Below are 20,128 nucleotides of genomic sequence, written 5' to 3'. Positions count from 1 at the left end.
TTTTGAATCATAATTGATTGGGTTAATGCTTCAAAACTTTTTGTCAAGGAAAAAAAAAAGATAGTTTAATTCTTCTCAGCAATTCCTCTGCTATAATATGGGTTTTTTAATATCTTAATGTAAAAAATTGAATTGGTAAGCAGCCATTAATTGAAACAGGACAAACAGAGATTCTGTTTCCTGTTCAGGGAAGTATGCATGAATACATTTTGCTCTACTCAGGAAACTGTAGTGAGGTGTGCTAACATACAGGGTACTGTATTTTATACTGTAATTTTTGGAATCACTTTATATCAAATTGAATTTTAATTTCCATAAGATGTCCATTTCAGAAAAAAATGGAAGTCAAAATATAATTAAAAAGGTATATTGTTCATATGGCTATTCAGTTCTTACTGTAGTAAACTTTTGATAACAGGGATTTAGAATTAGCTGTATAATTGTAAATGAAGTTGTAAGACACCATGCAAAAGTTATCCCTCCTATGTTGATGCTGGATATCTCTAATTGTCTTCTCCCAGTTCTTTCTTTTGATGCTTGACTGATTTTTTTTTTTTTCTTTTGAATTTGGGAAATTGGATGGGTGTCGTTTTTTGTCCTCACAGGAAAATAAAGCTTGCATGAGAAGGTAATGTAAATTGTAAAGCTAATTCAGTGATAGCAGTTTATTGTTGTTATGACTATTCTTTATTTGACTCTACAAAGGTCTGCTGAAGACCTTTTTCATTTTAAGAGGAAATATATTTTATTAGTTTGTAATTTGAGGTAAACCAGTAAATCATTAAAACAAAACCACCTTCTGCCCTACAGTTAAAAAAAGTGATTTTTAAGTGTGTAAAGAGCTCAAGTTTGTAATTTCCTTTTAGCTTATGTTAACTAAAAGGCTGCACAGTTGATGCTGCTGGTGCAGGGCTGACGTTAGGGTGATATACAAGATACCTTAAAGACTTTGTCTATTCTTTTCATAACCTGCTATACCTGTCCCACCCCAAAAAAACCTTTAAAATCCCAGTCCATCCATTGCAGCTCTTTAGAGAGCATATGTCTGAGCTGTCTTCAGTCTATCTTATCAAGAAGGAGAGGGTGGAGATGAATTTCAGCATGCTTTGATCACCCTTCCCAGTTTTCCAGTGCTAGTGAGAGCCTCGGTTGTAATGTAAGAACAGCATTGGGCTTACCTTTGGTATAGGAAATGCAATAACTTGACTACAAATAGATTCAGGAGCTGATACCTATGTACCAGAAAGGGTTGAATACAAATCCCATGAAGGGGATTTCTTTGCCTTCTGAAAATGGAGTAAGTTCAAGCCTCCTTGTAGAATACATGGCACATCTAGGAAAGAAAAATAATCTGAACAGTTCTTAAAATCATGATGGTATTTGGTATGTCAAAGCTGACTTGAGAAGTTTCTCATCATTTGTAAATACTGCTAGTTGAATTTTTTCTTTGTTAGTTTATTCCCTCACTGATTACAGAGGGAGGTGTGTATAATTGGATTTGTAGAGCATACGTTGCTCTTAGTATGTCAGCATGACATCACAGGTGCGTTGGGTAGGGAGAGATCACACTACATGTATATATATGTTAAACTATACTTAAAATAGTTTTCCTACAAAGTATGTACGTACACAAAATATATAATGGCACGGCACTGCATTAAAGTGTTGTTTGCACCTGATAGGGAGTCTCTGAATTGCTCACTTAATGGCTTTACTGCTTGGGGGTAATGTGACCATCCCCAGTGAGAACCAAAAGCCTTAAAGCTGCTAAACTTGTTTACAGTGTTTGTGTGCACATGTATACATTGTACAACAACCAGTCACCAAAAGGAGACAGGCTGCTGTGAGTTTTGGCCTTTCTCACATGCTTGCCCAATATATCTTGAAAGGAGGATGTCTGTGTCTGCTGGAAAATCTCATGATAGATGTGTGATGTATCTATTGTGGTATTTTCAAGAACCTATCACGAGACAATTATTTCCTCTAAATTTGTTCAAAAATTCTGAAAAAAAGTTGTCACTAATGAAAAATAAATTTCTGTCAAAAATTTCACCCTTTCCTACATGGATATTCCCTAAAATACATACCTATGTGAGCTGAAAGATAAGGAAAGACCAGTCCTGAACCAGAATCTTGACTTTTTAAAGGATATTAGGGTTTATATCTTGCATTTCTGCAGGGATGGAAGCAAGAGTATTTTTTTTTGGAGGCGAGAGGGGAAAAGTGGAATTCCCAGTGTGATATTCAGTGCTTGCTTTTAGTCCTAGATGGTCCTGGAACATCAGACCTGAATGTCACAGCATTTCTTGTGTAAAGGAAAGCCACTCTAAGTCAATTCTGATCTTTTCTTTTCTTTTTTTTACATTGATTACTTTTTTCTCCACTAGCTCTCAGTCAAGTACAGTAGACTTATGTTAATTTTGGTACCTGGCCTTACGTGTAGAAGAATCAAGAAACTGTCCCCCTCAAAATTTTTAAAAGCCTCTCTGAAACAGTGCTGGAACAGTCTTCAATAAAGTACATGGCATTTACAGCACATAAAGCGGTGTGGTGGGGTATAACTTTGACTGGTTTTCCTGTTGGGGTGATGTATATAATTAGAGATTAACGAAGTCATTTGTCAGTTTCGTGACCTTCCCAGATTTAATCTACTAAAATCTCGAGATCTCAGGACAGCATTCCTTCCCACACCCTCCTTCATTCATGAGGAGCATTCTGTGCTTTTAGGTACAAATCCAAATTTATGGACATACGTGTGTTTTAAGTATACACGTGTCTTTTTCTGTGCTTTAAGCTGTCGTACAAGCAGAGCAGACGGGTAGATGCATACTCTGTCTCTTTAAATTTCCTGACTCGGGCTGGTTTGACAAAGACCTCCTTATCATTTTCTTGAAACCCAGTTTCCTGAATCAGCGGATTTTTTTCCCCCTTGAAACTTCTGAAACTCTGAACTCTGTCAAAACAAGATGGCTGGCAAGTTTTAGGGACAGAGCAGAGACACAGACAGAGACAAAGAAGCCCCTGAGAAGGCAGACGGACTTATATTGCTTGTGGTTTTTCAGTACAGCTGGTTTCAGATGTGTCGGCCTTGTTCTGCACTGGTTCCACTGCCAAAGCAAGACTGTCACAGCTGGTAGTACTTACTGCACTTGCGGGAAAGTATGTGATTCATTAGTTGGAACCGTATGTTTTTCACCAGTTCTGGTCATGTTTTTGTTAGGATGTGGTAAAAGCATAAGCAGGGGGTGAAGGGACAATGGAAATATGTGACTTGTTAAAGATTGGCCCCAACCAGTTATTAGCTAAATTGTACACTGTAAAAAAAAAAAACAAAACCCCAAACAAACAAAAAAACCATTGCTCATAAGACAAATGATTTAATTCTTAGTTAAGGTCATTTAGTCATAAGTAGTAAAAAAAAAAATTGTCAACATCAAGTCCTTTTTCCTCTCTTTTCTCTTAAGTATCATGATCTTTTTCACTGAAAACTGTAGTACAGGAACAAGTCATGCAAGCAAAAGACATTCGTTTGGTAAAAAACAGCCAAGCTAGCTAAGAATTTTGCATCTTCGAAAGGAGGTAGCTGCTGCTACTGATAAAATACGACTGTGGCATAAAGGCTTGTAGAGAACACTTGGTGTATTGGAATATTTGGTGGAAGGAGAGCTGTAAGTGGGTGTTCCTGTGCCCACACATAATAAAACAGACCAGAATTGTCTTCTGTTTACAATTTTTTTTTTCCCTGGGGTAGCATCTTCCACTATTTTTGAGTGTTGGAAAGAGTTTTGTGCTGATGTTTATTTTATAGCTGTTTGGACCTAAACATAACTGTTCAAATTAGAAAAAAAAAAAAAAACAAAACAACGGGGACACACACACAGCACATTTGAACCAAACATTACTATATTCTCAAGCTGCTAATACAGCTTCTCCCCCCCCCCCTTCATAGCACTGATGAAATAACATGAAGACTTCAAAGCCATGTGTTTAAGAAAGTGTTTTCAAAAGGAGTCTCTCCCCTTTCCCCTGCCCCATCCCATTTTCCCTCCCAGCCTCTTTACACACGTACACAGCCACTGGACTTTATAGAGCTAGAACCAGGTCTGTCTCTGATAATTAGCTCAGCTGGCTGCAGCATAAATAAAGGAATGCACTTAGGGGCTGTAGTCTGTGACATGGTTTAACAGAGCATAAAAAGGTGCATCTGTTAACATGCCTGAATTCAGTCACCTTACTGTCACCCACAGAAAGATACCAGCTCTGAAATGTGCCGATGATATTTTGCAAACAAGAGGCCAGTATTGTATTAAATTAACCAGGCTGTGAACGTGCAAAGTGCTGCCTCTTAAAAATCGTGCTGTCTTGGCTTGCAGTGGTGTTGCAATGAGTCCCTCCAGTATCTATTAGGATGACCTGTGGCACTGAATACTTCAACACTCTTCTGGCTAGTATTGTTGACCTTTGTCAGCTTGATAAAAAAGCAGAGCCTAGAAATGTGCGTGTCATTTTTAGTGAACCAGGAGGCTAGAAAGCTTGGGGAAGAGGAGGGGGCTGCAGGGAAGCACAGAGATGCCAACAGCCTGTTTTTGTTTAAATTAGGATGCTGAACCTAGGACAAAATTGCAGTCTGCTTCCCTTTTCCTCCCCAGCAGCCCCATGTCTCTCACCCTTTTCTTCCCCTGACTGTTGCTACTTGATTTGAGGTCTGAAATAATGAGGAATGTCTGCGTGATCAAAGTTACTGTCTGCCTCCTGGTCTCCACAGAAGCCCTGCTGTATGTGTTTGGTAGGCGACAAACAGCTTGTTGTAATGTTTTTGAAGGTAATACAATCACACTTTTGTTTTGTTCTTTGAAGATTTATTTGCTTTTTAATTCAGTAATCCTAATGAAAAAAAAATACATATTAAAACCCTTTTTTGCTTTTATTTAGCTGTATAATGATTTTTAAATTATTTGCAGGAAAAAGATTACTTCAGCAGGGGATATCGCCATGCATACTTCAATGAATTGATAAGTTCTCCATTTTATAGATGTGTAATTCCTTTGAAAATGTTGATTAAGGTCTACCTAGCTCTGTCCGGAGACTTAACAAGATAACAGGGTATCTATTTTCAGTACACACATTTGTGCTATACAAACCATTATTTCTACAGCATGATTATTTTTTATATATCTATTATTAGTATTTTTTTAATACATATACATACACACACATGATATTCTTCAGTGGGTGCAAATGAGTGCCTTATCCATTAGAAGGTGATGTAATGCCAGTGGGAGCTAGTCCCACACAGCTTGAACCAAAAATTATTCCATTTGGCAGTAACAGAATGTGGATGACCAGGAGGTGTGATGCATTCTCTACTGTATTTTGAAGTAGTTACACTGGAAATATCCCACCCAGTTGTGCTTGGCCCTTTAGTTCTGACATTGGGCCACACCTGCATTCCTGACATCCAGACCCATCTTTGTTTTTGCCAACTGCCTTTACCTAGGAATATCTTCAGGGACAAAAATAAAAATCTAAAAAAATCCCAGAAAACCAACACATTAGCATTTACCTTATTGCTTGGAGAGAGGGACGGGGGAGGGAAAGAAGTTGCTATCAAGAGAGATGACAGTGCCTCAAAATCCCTTTATCTGAGTGCTGTGAAGTTATAATAAGCCAGCTGTGAAACAGAAGGAAAAAAGCCACTGAGTTCTTTTCAGTTCTCTTGATTTCTTCCCCACTTATGACTTTTCCCCTCCCTTTTTTTTTTTTCTTTTTTCTTCCCCCCTCCCCCCCTCCTTTATCTCGAGGGATTTTCAAGAGAAGCAAACCTGGGGAGGGAGGGGGGGGAAGCTGAGGTTTATGTTAGAAGAAATTAAGGTTAATGATCATTGGCTCATTTTCATATTCCGTGGGTGTGGATGGAGGAGTAATCAGTGCAGGTGGCCTTGCCAGTTGGGAGTTTCTCTTTGTCATCAAGAAAATAAGGAGAGTGCAGGGATTGAATTACCACAACTATTTCAGGGCTAAACATATTTTGTTTCCCTATTGGCTCTGGTTTAAGGACAGAAAGCTGACATTAATTTTATCCAAAAGAAAAGCACAGTTAATTCTCTGTATATTCTGAGATAATTTGACCGAATGTAGAAGAATCTGTGCTTGTTCAAATGTATGTCTAGTGTAATCTTACAAATAATTTTGCATATAACACACTGAAAAGCAAAGTCTTTTTCTTAATTTGCTCTGACAATTTATGTTTCTGTGCCCAATTACCACTCACTTTATTGAATGTTTAAGAGCTGCTTATTAAAATATGTGCTCCGACTGCTCCAGTTGGCTTCCCAGATGCTTGTTATTACATGTAAAGGTGCTCCCTTCTAACTTTCAGAGGATGTACAGAATTGAAGGAGTTCTGTTCAGTTTGAAAGGAAGTGGTGGATTTGGTTAAGGAAGTGTGTGCTGGCCCTGAAAGGATATCTAGTGTGCATTCACATCTCGGCCATAGAAGAGGTGTTCTTTAAAGCAAAATGGTTTTGAGAAAGAATAATGAAATGACAAATAATTCAGGCAAACAAGCCCCTGATAAATCCCACTTAGAAGTCTTCTACATCAATGACGTTTTGTGTCTGATATTGCTGGAACAGATTATGGTCAAGAGATTTCAATTTAGAATATAGAAAAGTCAGAAATAAGAGTCAATGGGAGTCTGTAAAAGGTATTGAGTAGGAGGGAAAACAGTAGTGAGAGTGGTTTGAATTGTGTGTGCGTTTCTAACGCATGCATTTGCCCATCCATGCTGCGCTGTGTTTGACTAGAAGAGGAATATTACTACCAAATAGGTAGTTTTAGTTTCAGAACATGATGCAGCCAGCAGCAGCGACTGTTATTTTAGCACTAAACCTGTGCAGACATTAAATTATAGGTAATGTAGTTCTAGTTAAAATAAAGACTTACGACTACTGTGTGTACTCGTTGTGGGTTTTTTTTACTGAAGGTGACAGCAATCCCTTCACTCACAGTCTTACAGGAACAACAGTTATTTAGCTTTGCAAAAGAGACAGTGCTACAGATTTAGTTGCTATTATTCAAAATAAAATATTACAGCAGGAGGAGGTTTAACTGGTAGAATGGGGGGCTGGATTTTGGTTCCTTTGGTCCTCTGAGGTAAGAGTCAACATGCAGCTGAATATTCATGAGGCATTCATTAATATGAATAGTTGGTCTGCTGCTGCACCTTTCCATGGTTTATTAATAACTTATGGACAGACCACTCCCAAGCATACAGAGGGCAAGAATACTTTAATGATTGCAGCATTCTCTCAGTAAAAAGAAAGAATGAGATGGTTTATTTCAGCAGCACCATTTGCAATGCTGTAGTTAAGGTGTCAGTAGCACACTGTACTTAAGGTTGTATCGGTAACACTTGAATTATAAATCCCCTTTTTTTTCAGGGTTATAAGCTGTGTGTAAAACTTTGTTCCAGGTTGAAACATGACAAAAAGAAATATCTGCCTTGAAGCAACTATTTTTTTGGCTCAATCTTTTAGCATATCCTTTTATCTTTTCTTATTTTAAGTCAATGAATACAGGGAAAATAAAATGAATGTTACCATTTCAAGGCTTTCTTCTTCTTTGCTGATGAAACTCAAAATAAGCTTAAATTAAAAACAAAAATGTTGGCATATTATCAGTCCATAGCATAGTTTGGGTGTTTCTGGCATTGAAAAGTAATGTTTGTTACTCATGTAAAAAGAAGTTTTAAAAAACTCACCTTGTATTAAGAAACCGTGCTGTTGATAGATGATTATAGTTATGATCCATAGATAAACTCACTAGAGAGGAGGAATGATATGGGAAAGATGCCAAATCTAGAATAAAAATGAGACATTTTTAAAAAATATGGTTTTTTGCTCTGAAAAGTATTTAACCTTGGGCATATCATTCATTAAGGTTTTTGAGATGCTCACAGTATACTACCCAATAAGATTATGTAGTCGTATTTTGTAAACAGTATCTACAGTAAAAACGTACTGTGCTCTCTTTCATCATTTACTGATCAGTTAGGAGCTTAACACTTTCTCAAGAAAAAGTGCATGCCATGTTTTTTCACTGTTATGCATAATAATGCAACTTCTGTCATTGCAGAGGAGTAGCCAATTTTACTTTTTGTGTTACACTTTCACTCTAAGTAACTTTGGCTGCTGAGGCTGTGTTGTGAAGCCTCCATTAAATTGAGGATTGACAATGTACACTCTCGTTATGTTTTAAAGGCACATAATTACATCCCATGCCTTGTGCTGAGCCTAGTCAGACAGTCTTTTTTTTTTTTTGCTTTCTTCCTTTTCTTTCTGTGTAAGTGTCTTGTAAAATTTTAATCCTGAAAGTCCACTAATGTAATGAAAAGCTAAATCATGAAATGGAACTGAAGAAATTTCACCCATTAATCACTGTCCAACAACAGTGGGGAAAAATATTCGAGAATTATAAGAAATGTTGGTTTATTTTTTTTATCCCCAGTTTTTAGCCTTGATAAAGTTAACGTAGGAGCATTACCATTTGGTGGAAGTAACTGCATGGTTTTTTGTAAGCTTTTACATTTTTTTTAGTATCTAGCACGCTACCCTCCAATGAAGTCTCCCCTGGGACTGTAATTTTTCTTTTGTGATTAAAAGTACTGAAGGACCCTGGATCAGGGGATTACTAGTTAGATACAGAGTCTTTCTGCTTTAGGTCACCAGTTTGAATTCAGTCCAGGCCATCATCAGACTGCTGTTAACATCTGAGGGCAGCATGGCATTCTCAGACCAATTCCCAGTAGGCACTTTTTTTCTCTTCTTCCATTCTCTGGTCTTTCTCTCCTGGGTTGAGCTCCTTGTGTTGGGCAATCATCCTGCCAAGTTTAAGCGAGTTCCATCATCCACACTTGGATCCCGTTTTCCCTCACCTAGGAACAATTCGTCCACAGTCACTTCTTTTGTGTTACCTACTCAGGTGGATGTTACCATCACCACCACCAGTGATGTGCCCTTTTAATGTTTCAAGACACTGTGGGGGTAGATAGATACATGCCTCAGAAAACTGAAAAGGAAACGAAAAAAATCCCCTAAAATAAACAAAAAATCCACCCCCTTTCTCCCCCCCCAACACAGCTGTGTTGTGTAGGGTTTTATGGATTAAATGCTTGGCAGAGGTGCTGGAGTTGATAGGATTTCAGTTTACAGTGAGACAGCCTCATCCATGGAACTCATTTAATTTCATTAGGCTGCCAGACCCTGGGCTGGCTACCCTTCCGGTTGTTCTTATCTCTCAGGGAAGATGAGAGGGGTAGAGTTAAAATTAATATCTCAGGGGGAAGATGTAACAGGGTAAAGTTAAAATTAACAGGTTTTTGTATAGGGCATGGGAATACTTCCCTTTGGACGCTTGTACAATCATGGGAAGCCACAGAGAAGTTTTCTGCATCTTTGTGGAAAAAATAAGCACAAAGACTTCTGGCTGATGTTTGTGTAGGGCCATCCACTGCAGCCTTTTTATAGATATGACCAGTATATTATGTGGCTGCATCTCTGTATTTGGGTACAGTAAGGAAATAAAAATAAATAAATACATTGGCTAAATTGTCAGTAATCACAGCAGGAGGCTGAAGGATGAAATGAGCCATGGAGGCTAAGCTACTTTTTCAACCGTGAAGCTGACCTCCTTAGGTCAGGGTTATGACATGCTGGTAGACCGAACAGTGTATAGAAGCTTTACTGCTGCTACCTGTGGTGGTAGAAAAAAGGGGACTTGTAGTTCTGAGGTTACCTGTTCATCTCTTCTATGAGCATTACATTTTCCCTTTACAATCACAGACCTTTTTTAAGTGTTAATGTAATTCAGAGCATTTAAAACATCGGCAGATTATTATTGGAAACATTTTGTGTAAGGCTAGAAAATATATAGTAGGGGACTAGCCCGCTTTGGCAGGAGATGGGCAGGGTGATGTAATGGTCCTTTCCATCTCTAACATTTATGATGCTAGATTTTATAACTGCTGAGTATAGTTTTCCAAAAAAGATGAAAATGTTACACCCTTTAGCATAAAAATAAATAATTTAGAGCAGGTCGTAGTTGTGCTCTTAGATCTGCATGGCAGAAATCAGCTCCATTACTCTGCTCTCCCTATGTATATGTTAACATTGATCCCTAGGTGGGGGGATGGGGGGTGGAGGGCCAGTCTGTGTCTTGATTGAAGAGGAGTACATTGCCTTACATCTTATTGATGAGTTCAGAGTTCATTCACATCACCTATAAGCAAAACTGAAACAGCATATAGGATGGATCTAGCTCTGAGGGTCCTACAGTCTGTCTGTAATTTGAGTCTTAGATACCTACTTATTTTCTACTACATATTTTGAAACCTCCTGAATAGTATATATTGCATACATAATATCTTTCCTAAGAGTATGAGAAGACAGAGGCTGTCCATGATGTTTGTCATACAAAATTTGTATCTGGCTTCTTCATAATGAAATGCATATAAAATAAACATATTTTTTCCAAGCCCTTCCAGTTTTGAGAACTGGAAGTAGTCACACATTTTTCTGTAAAATTTGCTTTGTCAGGTGCCTAAGTGTTGCACAAATATTGTGTTACATACTCTCCATTCCCTGGTATGTAGTCACACTTTCAGAGGTCAAAAGTGGGAGTGTAGCAGTTTTACTTTAAATAACCAGTTTCAAAATTGCACTTGCATCACTGCAGGAGAAAAGTACATATCTAAATAGGTACTTGCACAATTAGGTAACTGCACATTTAGCAGTAATTTGCATAGGTAATGGGCTTTCTTGTAAGCAAACAGAGTAAGAGAAAAAGGGTGAGGAGGCTCATGCCTGGTGCCCATCTTTAAAAATTGCTGCCAGAAATGGCTCAGTTTGCTTAGTGAGTAAGATTTAGCAGGATTTGTTTGGAATACTTGAGAGACTGTAAACATACTACAAAACCATGTTAACACAAGATTATCTTATTAGACAAACCTCTTGAATTGCTTAGGAATGCTTAATTTACTAATACAAGCCAAAGTCTTAGTTTATTTATTTACTCCCCCCACGATATTGTTTGAGCGGGGGCGGACTCTCTTTTTCCTTAAGAAAAGGCATCTTGTCCTATTCCCTAACCACAGACATGTTACAGACAGTACTTTGGGAGAAGGTAATATTACTCTCATGCTTTCCCTCTGAGGGTGAAGGTGATTGTGCCTGGAGTTGGCCAGCCTGTGGCTGTCCACCATCTGTGTAAGGAATTCACAATCCCAGACAAAAGAAATTGGCAAAGTCTTCTTTCTGTCTGTTCTCCAGAGCCTCAAGATAGCCATAAAACACCTGGACAAAATCAGCAGGTGATGGCAAGGGAAAGAGAATGATCAGTCACAGGCATTGTTGAATCCTTTGAACATTACTTATAGCTTGGACACTGCTGTCACCAGACACAGTTTGATCTTTGGTGAGCTTTCTGGAAGTGCTTTTTTCCCTGGCTGTATGACAACAGGGGGAACCAGATAATGCTGTGGAGGCAAAGCAGAGTTTTCCCATCTTGTAATTTTTATCTCACCTTGTAACTCCAGTTTTTGTTACCTGTATTTGCACTTAAATAATCACGCAGGAAAAAAGGCAGCTTTTTATATGCAGAAAAAATGTGTCATATCTTTTTACCTTTGTGACCACCCTCACCAGCAGTTCTTAACTGTGATCTGTGTCCCAAAATTAACAAATGACTTAAAAATTGAGATCCATCACTGTCTGTCTTTTCCCTTTCATCTTGCTTTACACAAAACTTGAAACAACAACAAATTTAAAACTGAGGAATGCAGTTTTCTTCCAAGTACGTCCTTGTGTTAGCACATTCGTAACAGAACTGATTTTCTTACTTACTTATCATTTCTTAGAACTCACTATTGATCATCAGTTATGACCTTTATATAATTGACTACAAACACAGTATGACTCTCAAACTCTGAGAAAATCCTAGCCTTTAATTCACTTCATGTTTTCTTATATTCTTTCCATACCATCTATATGGTTTTTAGCCTGTACAGACTTAAGCGTAATAAAATTCAGCTTTAATTTAAAAAGAGAACAAAGAAGTGCAGTGACAGATTAATATATCTAGAAGAGCGTCTGTACATGAAACAGAAATACAGCCACAAGAACATACCACCTTTGGCAGGAGAGATAAAAGTTTCCTACCCGTTAACCTGTTGGCAATTGGGGTCTGAATTTCAGTGCATGGGTGCTTAGCATTGAGGCTGACAGTCTTGCCAATGTCAAGGGGTTAAGTTTGTAGCTGTTGTTTTGTTGCATTCCGAAAGTCTAAACCATATCAAAAAGCTGCTGGATCACTTCACACTTCAGCTGTCCCCTGAATCCTTCTCCCTCCTCGTTGGTGTTTCCTCTCCCTTTTTCTCCTCGCCTCCCTGTGCTCCAGCAAATACAACCCTTCTTCACAGAGCTGGTGTCAAGCTTCAATGAATATAACTCTGTCTTGCTAAGTGTATTAATGCAGCACTCTACTTCAGACATGAACCTCGTTGTTCATCATAAAGCCTCTGTGTGGGTTTGTGTGTGCATGTGTGCATGCATGAGTTGAGGTTGTTTGTTAACCCACTCTTTTAAGGAAGGCTGAATGCTGCAATTGTTCGACTGTTTCTGTAGCCCATATTTACAGCTTGTAATCAGCTTGTATGAACCTCAGGGAAATAAGGGTGAAGATTCAAGATTAAAAAAATTTAATTAAAGAGGATCCTGTTACTTCCCTGCAAGATTATTTGTGGATAACTAGAACTAAGAAAATTTGGTTTTCATTCTGCTTTCTCAATGTGGAAAGTATATATAGCATCCCTAGAATGCGCTACCAAAAGTGTTAATATCTTATAACGGCAGTCATAATGATCCTTTTACTCTAGCTAATCATGTGCTAATCTGTTGGTAAGTCAAAAGTATTAGACCATTTTAAAGTCATTGTGTAGGCTCAGCCGAAGTAACTGGCGTGGTGCTATAAACATTTAGGAGAAAAGTTCTTAGAACTAAAATAACGATGTCATAAAGTAAAGAATTTTGGTAGTTCTACACAGCAACTCTAAGGATGTCATTAGTTTTAGGTCTTGGACAAAAGCATTTAAGTTTATACAGAAAGAGAATACTACTGCTGTTTTGTTGCTGTGTACTATTTCTGAACTGGATTTCAGTGTTTACTACTTCTCACTAAGCAACTAGGGATAGTTCGCTATCTGAAAGATTTTTCTACTTGTAACCTTTTCTTCCTGTAAATGTATGACTGATGTTTGCACAAAGATACTTGCTCCTGAGTGTTTTTATGTTTGTAGCCAATGAGGAAATTTAGCATACTTTGTTTATTTTCTTTTAAATTTTGGCTTTGGTTATATAGCCTAAAGTAATTACCTAGGCTTTTATCCCTGCTGTCGCTCAAGCTTACCTCCTTACAGTTTTATATTTTGGAATTTTTCTTTGTCCGTTCTGCCACTCTTCCATTAACAGCATGCTTCACATTATTCCCTGAAAGGCTAAATCAGATACTAACACTCTTCGTAATTAGACTATTCAGATCAGACTCGATACAAATAGTGATAAAACTTGATAAGAAGAATAATTTGTGCTCCTTCATAGTTTTACATGAAAATTGGGCATATATTCTGTTTTACATGGTTCTGTCTCTCGTAAAAGATTTCGATGATGACCCATGTAGCAGTAAAAATTTACTTTTCTTTGGCTATCAGGATAGTACATACACAGGCTTATTTCCTCTTGTCTAGAATATTTTGAATTAGAAGGCACATTGTCAGAAGAGGGATTGTATTTCATATTGAAAATGTGAATACAGTCTCAGAATACTGTAAATGTCAACAAGCCTGTTACTGTGAAGTTGTTTCTATAACAGTTTGAAAAATTGCTTTTACATTATAAATTTGAAAATTCAATTTTTAATTTTGATTACAAATTTCAAAATGTCATTTTAATTTCTTTTTACATGCACCTAAATTCCTTATGTCTCCATGGAAATTTTTCATATCTTATGCACAAATGAAGTTTGTGCTTGACTGTGAGGATTTAGTCATGTTAAATGTAGAACTGCAGATGTAATTTAAGAAGCTCTTCAGAAGATGCAGACCTGAAAATTAATCATTATTTGTGTGATTTGACCTGAGATAGGGATCTGTCTTTAACTTTTTTAACCTGTTTTAATTTATTTTGTATTTCTCAGGAATTGTATTTAAAACCAAACATAGTCTTCATTAATAATAGCCTTTTGCAGTAGTTTATGGGATTTTGTTTTGTTTGTTTCTTATACGGAGTATTTGATTTTTTTCCCCCAGTATTTTAGTACCGAATCTACCAGTCTGACTTACTGTTTATGTTTCCTTTAGCGATCCACTTCAGCTACAGAGCTGAGTTTTATTAGTGAAAGACTTGTTCTATAACAGAAAATACTGTGGTTACACTTGTATTGTGGTGTTTGAGGGTCAACTGAAAAATGATTGCAATGCAGACACAGAAAAACAGAGGACATGGAAAAAGTATTTTCACATATGAAAAACAGAACTACTTTGCCCTTCTGTGTTAAAATCTAAAAGTGCATATATAAAGTGTGTATCAGTGCACTTTCCCCCCAAATGCCGTCACAGTCTGCTGCTTTCACTTGGGTGCTGTGTGTGTACTCTTCAGTGTTGGCCTGCAAACTCTGTTTCCTGACATTTATGATTTGTGACCTTTTAATTTCTATCTTATGAAATTTTTGTCCTGCGTGAATGGAGCAACGTGGTCTATGGTCTGCCTGAAAGGGCCACAGGTTAAAGCTGACCTCGAGCAAAGACTGGGGAATCCTCTCATCATTGCTACTTAATCTTGCAGACCTGTGTTCTCTGCTTACACTGCACCAGATAATAGTATATATTTTACCTACTGCATGGATTGGTTTTGAATCCTGAGAGCAAACAGAATACCCAGCTTGCACACTGTGCTTTATGTCTGTCAGTTTTGAAGCACTAGAAAAGTTAGGTCAGTTTTATTAGTCTTGTTTCCAGATGGGAAATTGAGGCACAGGAGAAGGAAGGTGACTTGCCCAATGTAATAATGGTGGACTGTGTCAGGCATTATCCTTTCTGAAGCCTATGGTAAAATAAATTGGCTGACAGCTTTCAGATTTCTCTCTGGATGCTGTTCAGAGGTAATATTTAGAACTGGAACTTGTCGGTGGGAGGACAAATACAGAAGATCATCTGAATCCATTTCTCTAAGTGGTTTAGTTAAAGCATGATAAAGCTGTGTGTGAATGTTCTTATTCAGAAAGACAGTGGCCTGAAGTTCTTTGCTGGTTCCTTTCATGTGCAGAGTTGCATTCTCCCATTTCTCTGCATTGTTCATTCACATGACTAAAAGAGACTGCTGATGGACCCACATCACTTGCCCCCGCCCCGTATGCATACCTGGGCTCTCTCAGTTGTGTGAGAGCTTGACAGACAGAGATCCCCTTTCAGCTGGAGCGTGTTATGTTGCTCAAATCATCCACGCATTTTTAAAAGTAGCATTTAGTTAAGGGGAATGGAATTGTGTATTTATATTAGAATGTGAGTTTAAACCAGTGTTTTATCTGAGAGAGAAACAGAGCATCCCCCGGGCTAGGTACTTAGGTGACTTGTGCAAAGGTGGCCTTGATCTTCAGCTTTTGTGTATGTGAAGTAATGGAAAATTATTAGTGACAGAAGTTACTTGGCGTAGTGTTATACCAGGAGGTGAATGTTTGTAGTATCAGGGCTTCAGTTTGTAAAACATTAAATAAATGTACTGTGCTATATAAATATTTTTCAGCAGTTGTTATTCCCAATTGACTCATGCTGCTCTTCAAGTGTCCTGTAAACAGCTCTGAATGGAGCGACGGTCGGTAAACGATGAGCTTGAGGCATCTTGCCATAGAGGTTAAGATGCTTCTCCTACCAGCTGTCTGTCCTGATGCCTTTCCACCAAAGCCACTGCCACTAGAGCTGAGTGGCAGAGGGAAATTAAGCTCATTGCTCAGCGACTTCTGTTCACGTCCTGGTGAAAGCTGGAGTGCATTTCTCCTTCCTCAGTTCTTTACTAGAACAGTAAATGCTGAGAAAGTGAAGGTGTAAAACACGGGTTGGTGGCATTGTTGTGAGTGCCACAGCCTTTTTCCCAGTGAATGTGAGATGGAGCTCTATAGCCCAGTATTTCCCTTTACAGAATGGAAAAGTATGTTATGTGAGTACGTGTACAGCTCAAGCGGAGCTGTACCATAAGGAAATCTAGAGGAAAAATTTTGGAGAATAGAGGACCAGCTGAAAAAATTTTTCAAGGAGCTTTCTTTTCCTGGCAGTGGGCAGCACATGAAAAACAAGCTGAGTGGAAAGAGCAGTTTCTAGTATGAGCTTTTGGTCAGAAATGGTAACCAGGATTTCTAAGTGTAGGTAAGTAGCTGATATCTAGCAGATGCTTAAGTCTCCCAACTGATTATTGAAATTAATCGTATTGTGTAATTGCTTTAACTCAGGCCTCTTTACAGTAGAGGTTTTTTCCACCCTGTTTCGCATGCCCGAAGAAAAATATATTACAGCCTATCATAACTTAAGATAATTTCATCTGTAATTCAGAGATGCAATCACAAAATAATACAACCTAGATTTTGCCCCATGATGAAGTGTGGTCCATACAGTGACTTCTGATGATTCAGGTGGAATAGTTCTGTTGTTGTCCCTCCCTTATTTTATTATGCAAATGTATTTATACTTTTAAAGTGGGGAACATTTTTGTTTCAGCTCTTGTTGCTAGAATAAATTAAACATGAATAGATAATCTTAAAAATACTTCTGTAGTTGGAGAAAGAACAGCAGTACCATTTATGTGGGCACTGCATCATGGAACAGCTACTTAATTTCAGGAAACAGTCTAATGAATATGAACACTTTGGAAATTAGTTGCCCATTTCATTAATTGTTTATTTGCGAATGAAAAGAGCTAGTCAAGCAAAGATACTGTTTGGTTTCTGGAAATTGCTCCACCAAACTATCTCCAGATGTTGGGGGAGGTGGGGAAGGAAGAAACTTCATCCGTATTTTAACACACGAAACTTTTGTAGCATGCTCACAATTCATGATCTGTGTTTGGATGCCATTTTTGCTTTGTCTCCTGTGTGCTAGGTCTTCTCTTTTCCCAGTTTTTTGCTACAAAACAAAGTTTGTAGCAAAGAGCCTACAGCAGTATCTTCTGCTGAAGTGTGAAGTGTCCAGCTGAAGAAAGAAACAGGTTGTTGCATTTTCAGTTTAAATAATACGAAGTTTGCATTTTTATCTTTTCAGAAATAGCTGGAAAACCATTTACATGTTATAAATTATTGTGTTGTAGGATAAATGATAAATGTTTTACAAGAAAGGACAGATATTAAAATTATAAAAAGTAATGAATTTCAGTAAAATTCTCAGTAGTAAATGTGTTTCTGGAGTGCTAGCTTGCTTTAAGATGATCTCTTTCTAACTTGTACAAATGACTGCATTCTTACAAACAGTAGATTTCTTTCTGAATCTGCCTAGGATATCAAACAAGTCTGTGTTTTGTTTTCAATATTTTCTCTCTTTTTCTCTTTCCCTTAGATTTTTGGCATTATTTGTCTGCTCTTTTAGCTGAGCAATATCTCACTCCTTATACCCTTTACTCCTCCCAAAAGAAGGAATAAAGCCCCTATCCATTTTTGCTAAGAAATATTAGGGAAACTCATTTCTGAGTGATAACCAGCCAAAAACAACACTGGATTTGTGTTCAGGGTTGAGTTGTACATGTCTGTTAAAAAAGGCAACTGTGCCGCAGTTCACTTTACAGTTATTTTCCAGATTATTCAAAATACTTGAGCATTAGAAGAATCTGTCTAGTCCCACAGGAAAAACTGTCCAATAAGCCTCTCCCTTCATCTAAGGGTCATAGAGGAAACCCTGGCTAGACGTTTTGGTGACTAATTTAAAATATCTGGCAAGACAATTGATAGCACCCTTCCTTTGTGTTGTGACAAATATATTTCGACTGCAGTTTATTAACATAATCCAACACAACCACAGACATATTGTATGTATTATAGCATAGAATTAGAAACATTTTTTGCACATCACAGTCTTTACTCTCTCTCTTTTTTGACAAGGATCTGGATAATTGCCTCAACAAATGAACTGCTGTGTTCAGTCTGTTTCTATAATTTCATAAATTGTTTTCCATGCTAAAACTAAGCAAGCTTTTACTGAGTAAGTATAAAGAACCACAGTGTAATTACAGGAGCCGTATTATTAAAAAGTGTGACAGAAATGGCAGTTTAACTGACAGCTACTTTTTCTTTGCTTTATTACAACAAATTAAGTATCTCATGGAGTGCCAGTTAGTGAGCAACAGTGTCTTCTGCCTCTCTCTCTCAGCCTCTCTCACTCTCATGCACACATGCATGCATGCACACACGTATCTTAGAGCTGAGACTTATCATAGAAGATTACCACATAAGCTGGATCGTAAATTACCAGCTGAGGTTCCTACTGCTCCAGGAAATTTTACTTCAAATTAAAAATAAGGGGTTTTGTCTCACACTTAGATAAGTTGAATATTTAACTCATGTATCTCCCTTTGTCTGAATATATTGGTTCCCTTTATTGATAAAGGGAATTAGAATTATTCCCATTACATGGATGGAAAAAGTGAGACACAAGAAGTCATTAACTTTTCCAAGACTCGGAACCCAGTGAATGACCACGCTAAGAATGAAACCTAGATTTGCTGTCTTAATCATTGAACCACACTGCCTGCAATCAATATGGCCTTGATCCAGAGCCCACTGAAATCAATGAAAAGAAAGTTTTTGACCAGGTCCTGTATGTAATGTAAAGTCCTTGCTTTAGTTTTTTATTTTCCTCCTAATGATGTGGTTATTAAAGTGCAGCTTTTCCATACAGTACTTCTGTGGAAAGTAATTGAAATCTATCAGTGACGCTGATATAATTTGAATGAGGAGTAGGGGCTAACTTCCCCAGTGCTAAGGCTCCTGTCCTTTTTCCTTGTTGTCAGTTGGACGCCTTTTTATATAAGAAATGTTCACACATTCCAAATCCATTCATTGTCTCTAAAAATGTATATATTTTTAGTATCTGGACTGCTTTTCTTTATGTTTTCCGGAGATCTGTATTCAAACCTTTGCTTTTACTAATCCTAAAATCAGCAGAACTGCAACAGGGTATTCTCCAAATATTCCACAAACATCAGATTTGAATCAGTTTTAATATTAAATAGGTGATCATTACTTTTAAGTTACATGCTCAGTCACTGTCTAGTCAGTCAGGTGTAAATGTTAAATTCCTGGCTAGTATGAACAACAGTAAGTGAAAGGCTAGCATGTATTGTATATCATTGGGTTTGTAAAGTGTGTGCAGGCTGGAGCTGCGTGGGTTGTGAAGTTAACTTTACTAAAGAAGGAGGCAAAAGTCTAAAAGGTTTTGTGAAAACACTTAGCTATAAACATGATTTAAAAATTCTTTTTACTGATCTCAAATTTTTGGACATAGTTTAAATTGTGAAGACCATGGCAAATGTCATGAGTTCATTTTTTTTAACTTCCTTTTTTACTGTCTGTGGTGTGACATGTCCATAGGTTTTTATTAGATTAATAAAATTGCTGCAAAAAAGAGTGGGATTGTTGTGAAACATAAAAGGCCATTCCATTTATGTTTTGTAGTTGTTAAAAGCATCTGAGAAGCAGGAAAAATGAGAACGAGTAACTGCAGTACTTGATGAACTGAAGCATGGTGATTGGATTTAGTTAATCACTTCACAAAAACTGACTGTATGAAAATTTCCCTTGATTCATGTCCTGGTCAGTTGTGATCTTTAGAGATCTATTTGCCTAACAGCTCAGGATCTGCCTACAGATCTGTGAAAACCTAAACCATGTGTGATATGGATTGGCTCAGTAGTGTTGGTGAGTGCTGGCTGCAATACAAAGGAAAGAGCTTAACCAGGTGTTGCTACCACGCAGACTCCTGGTGAAATATTTCTTAAACAAACCTTTTGGAAAATAACATTTTAAAAAGTCTGTAAATCTCTCT

General features: G+C 37.6%; 1 protein-coding gene across 10 annotated transcripts in view; it reads left to right on the top strand.

The window, feature by feature from the left end:
* Positions 1 to 20,128, top strand: part of BNC2 (basonuclin zinc finger protein 2) — a 353,515-nt gene that overhangs the window by 169,498 nt on the left and 163,889 nt on the right. The gene's annotated exons all lie outside the window — the stretch shown is intronic.

Source organism: Mycteria americana, chromosome Z (genome assembly GCF_035582795.1).
Source record: "Mycteria americana isolate JAX WOST 10 ecotype Jacksonville Zoo and Gardens chromosome Z, USCA_MyAme_1.0, whole genome shotgun sequence".
Lineage (NCBI taxonomy): Eukaryota > Metazoa > Chordata > Aves > Ciconiiformes > Ciconiidae > Mycteria > Mycteria americana.
The sequence above is the reverse complement of the archived record's forward strand: the minus strand, read 5'-3'. Positions and strand labels throughout refer to the sequence as shown.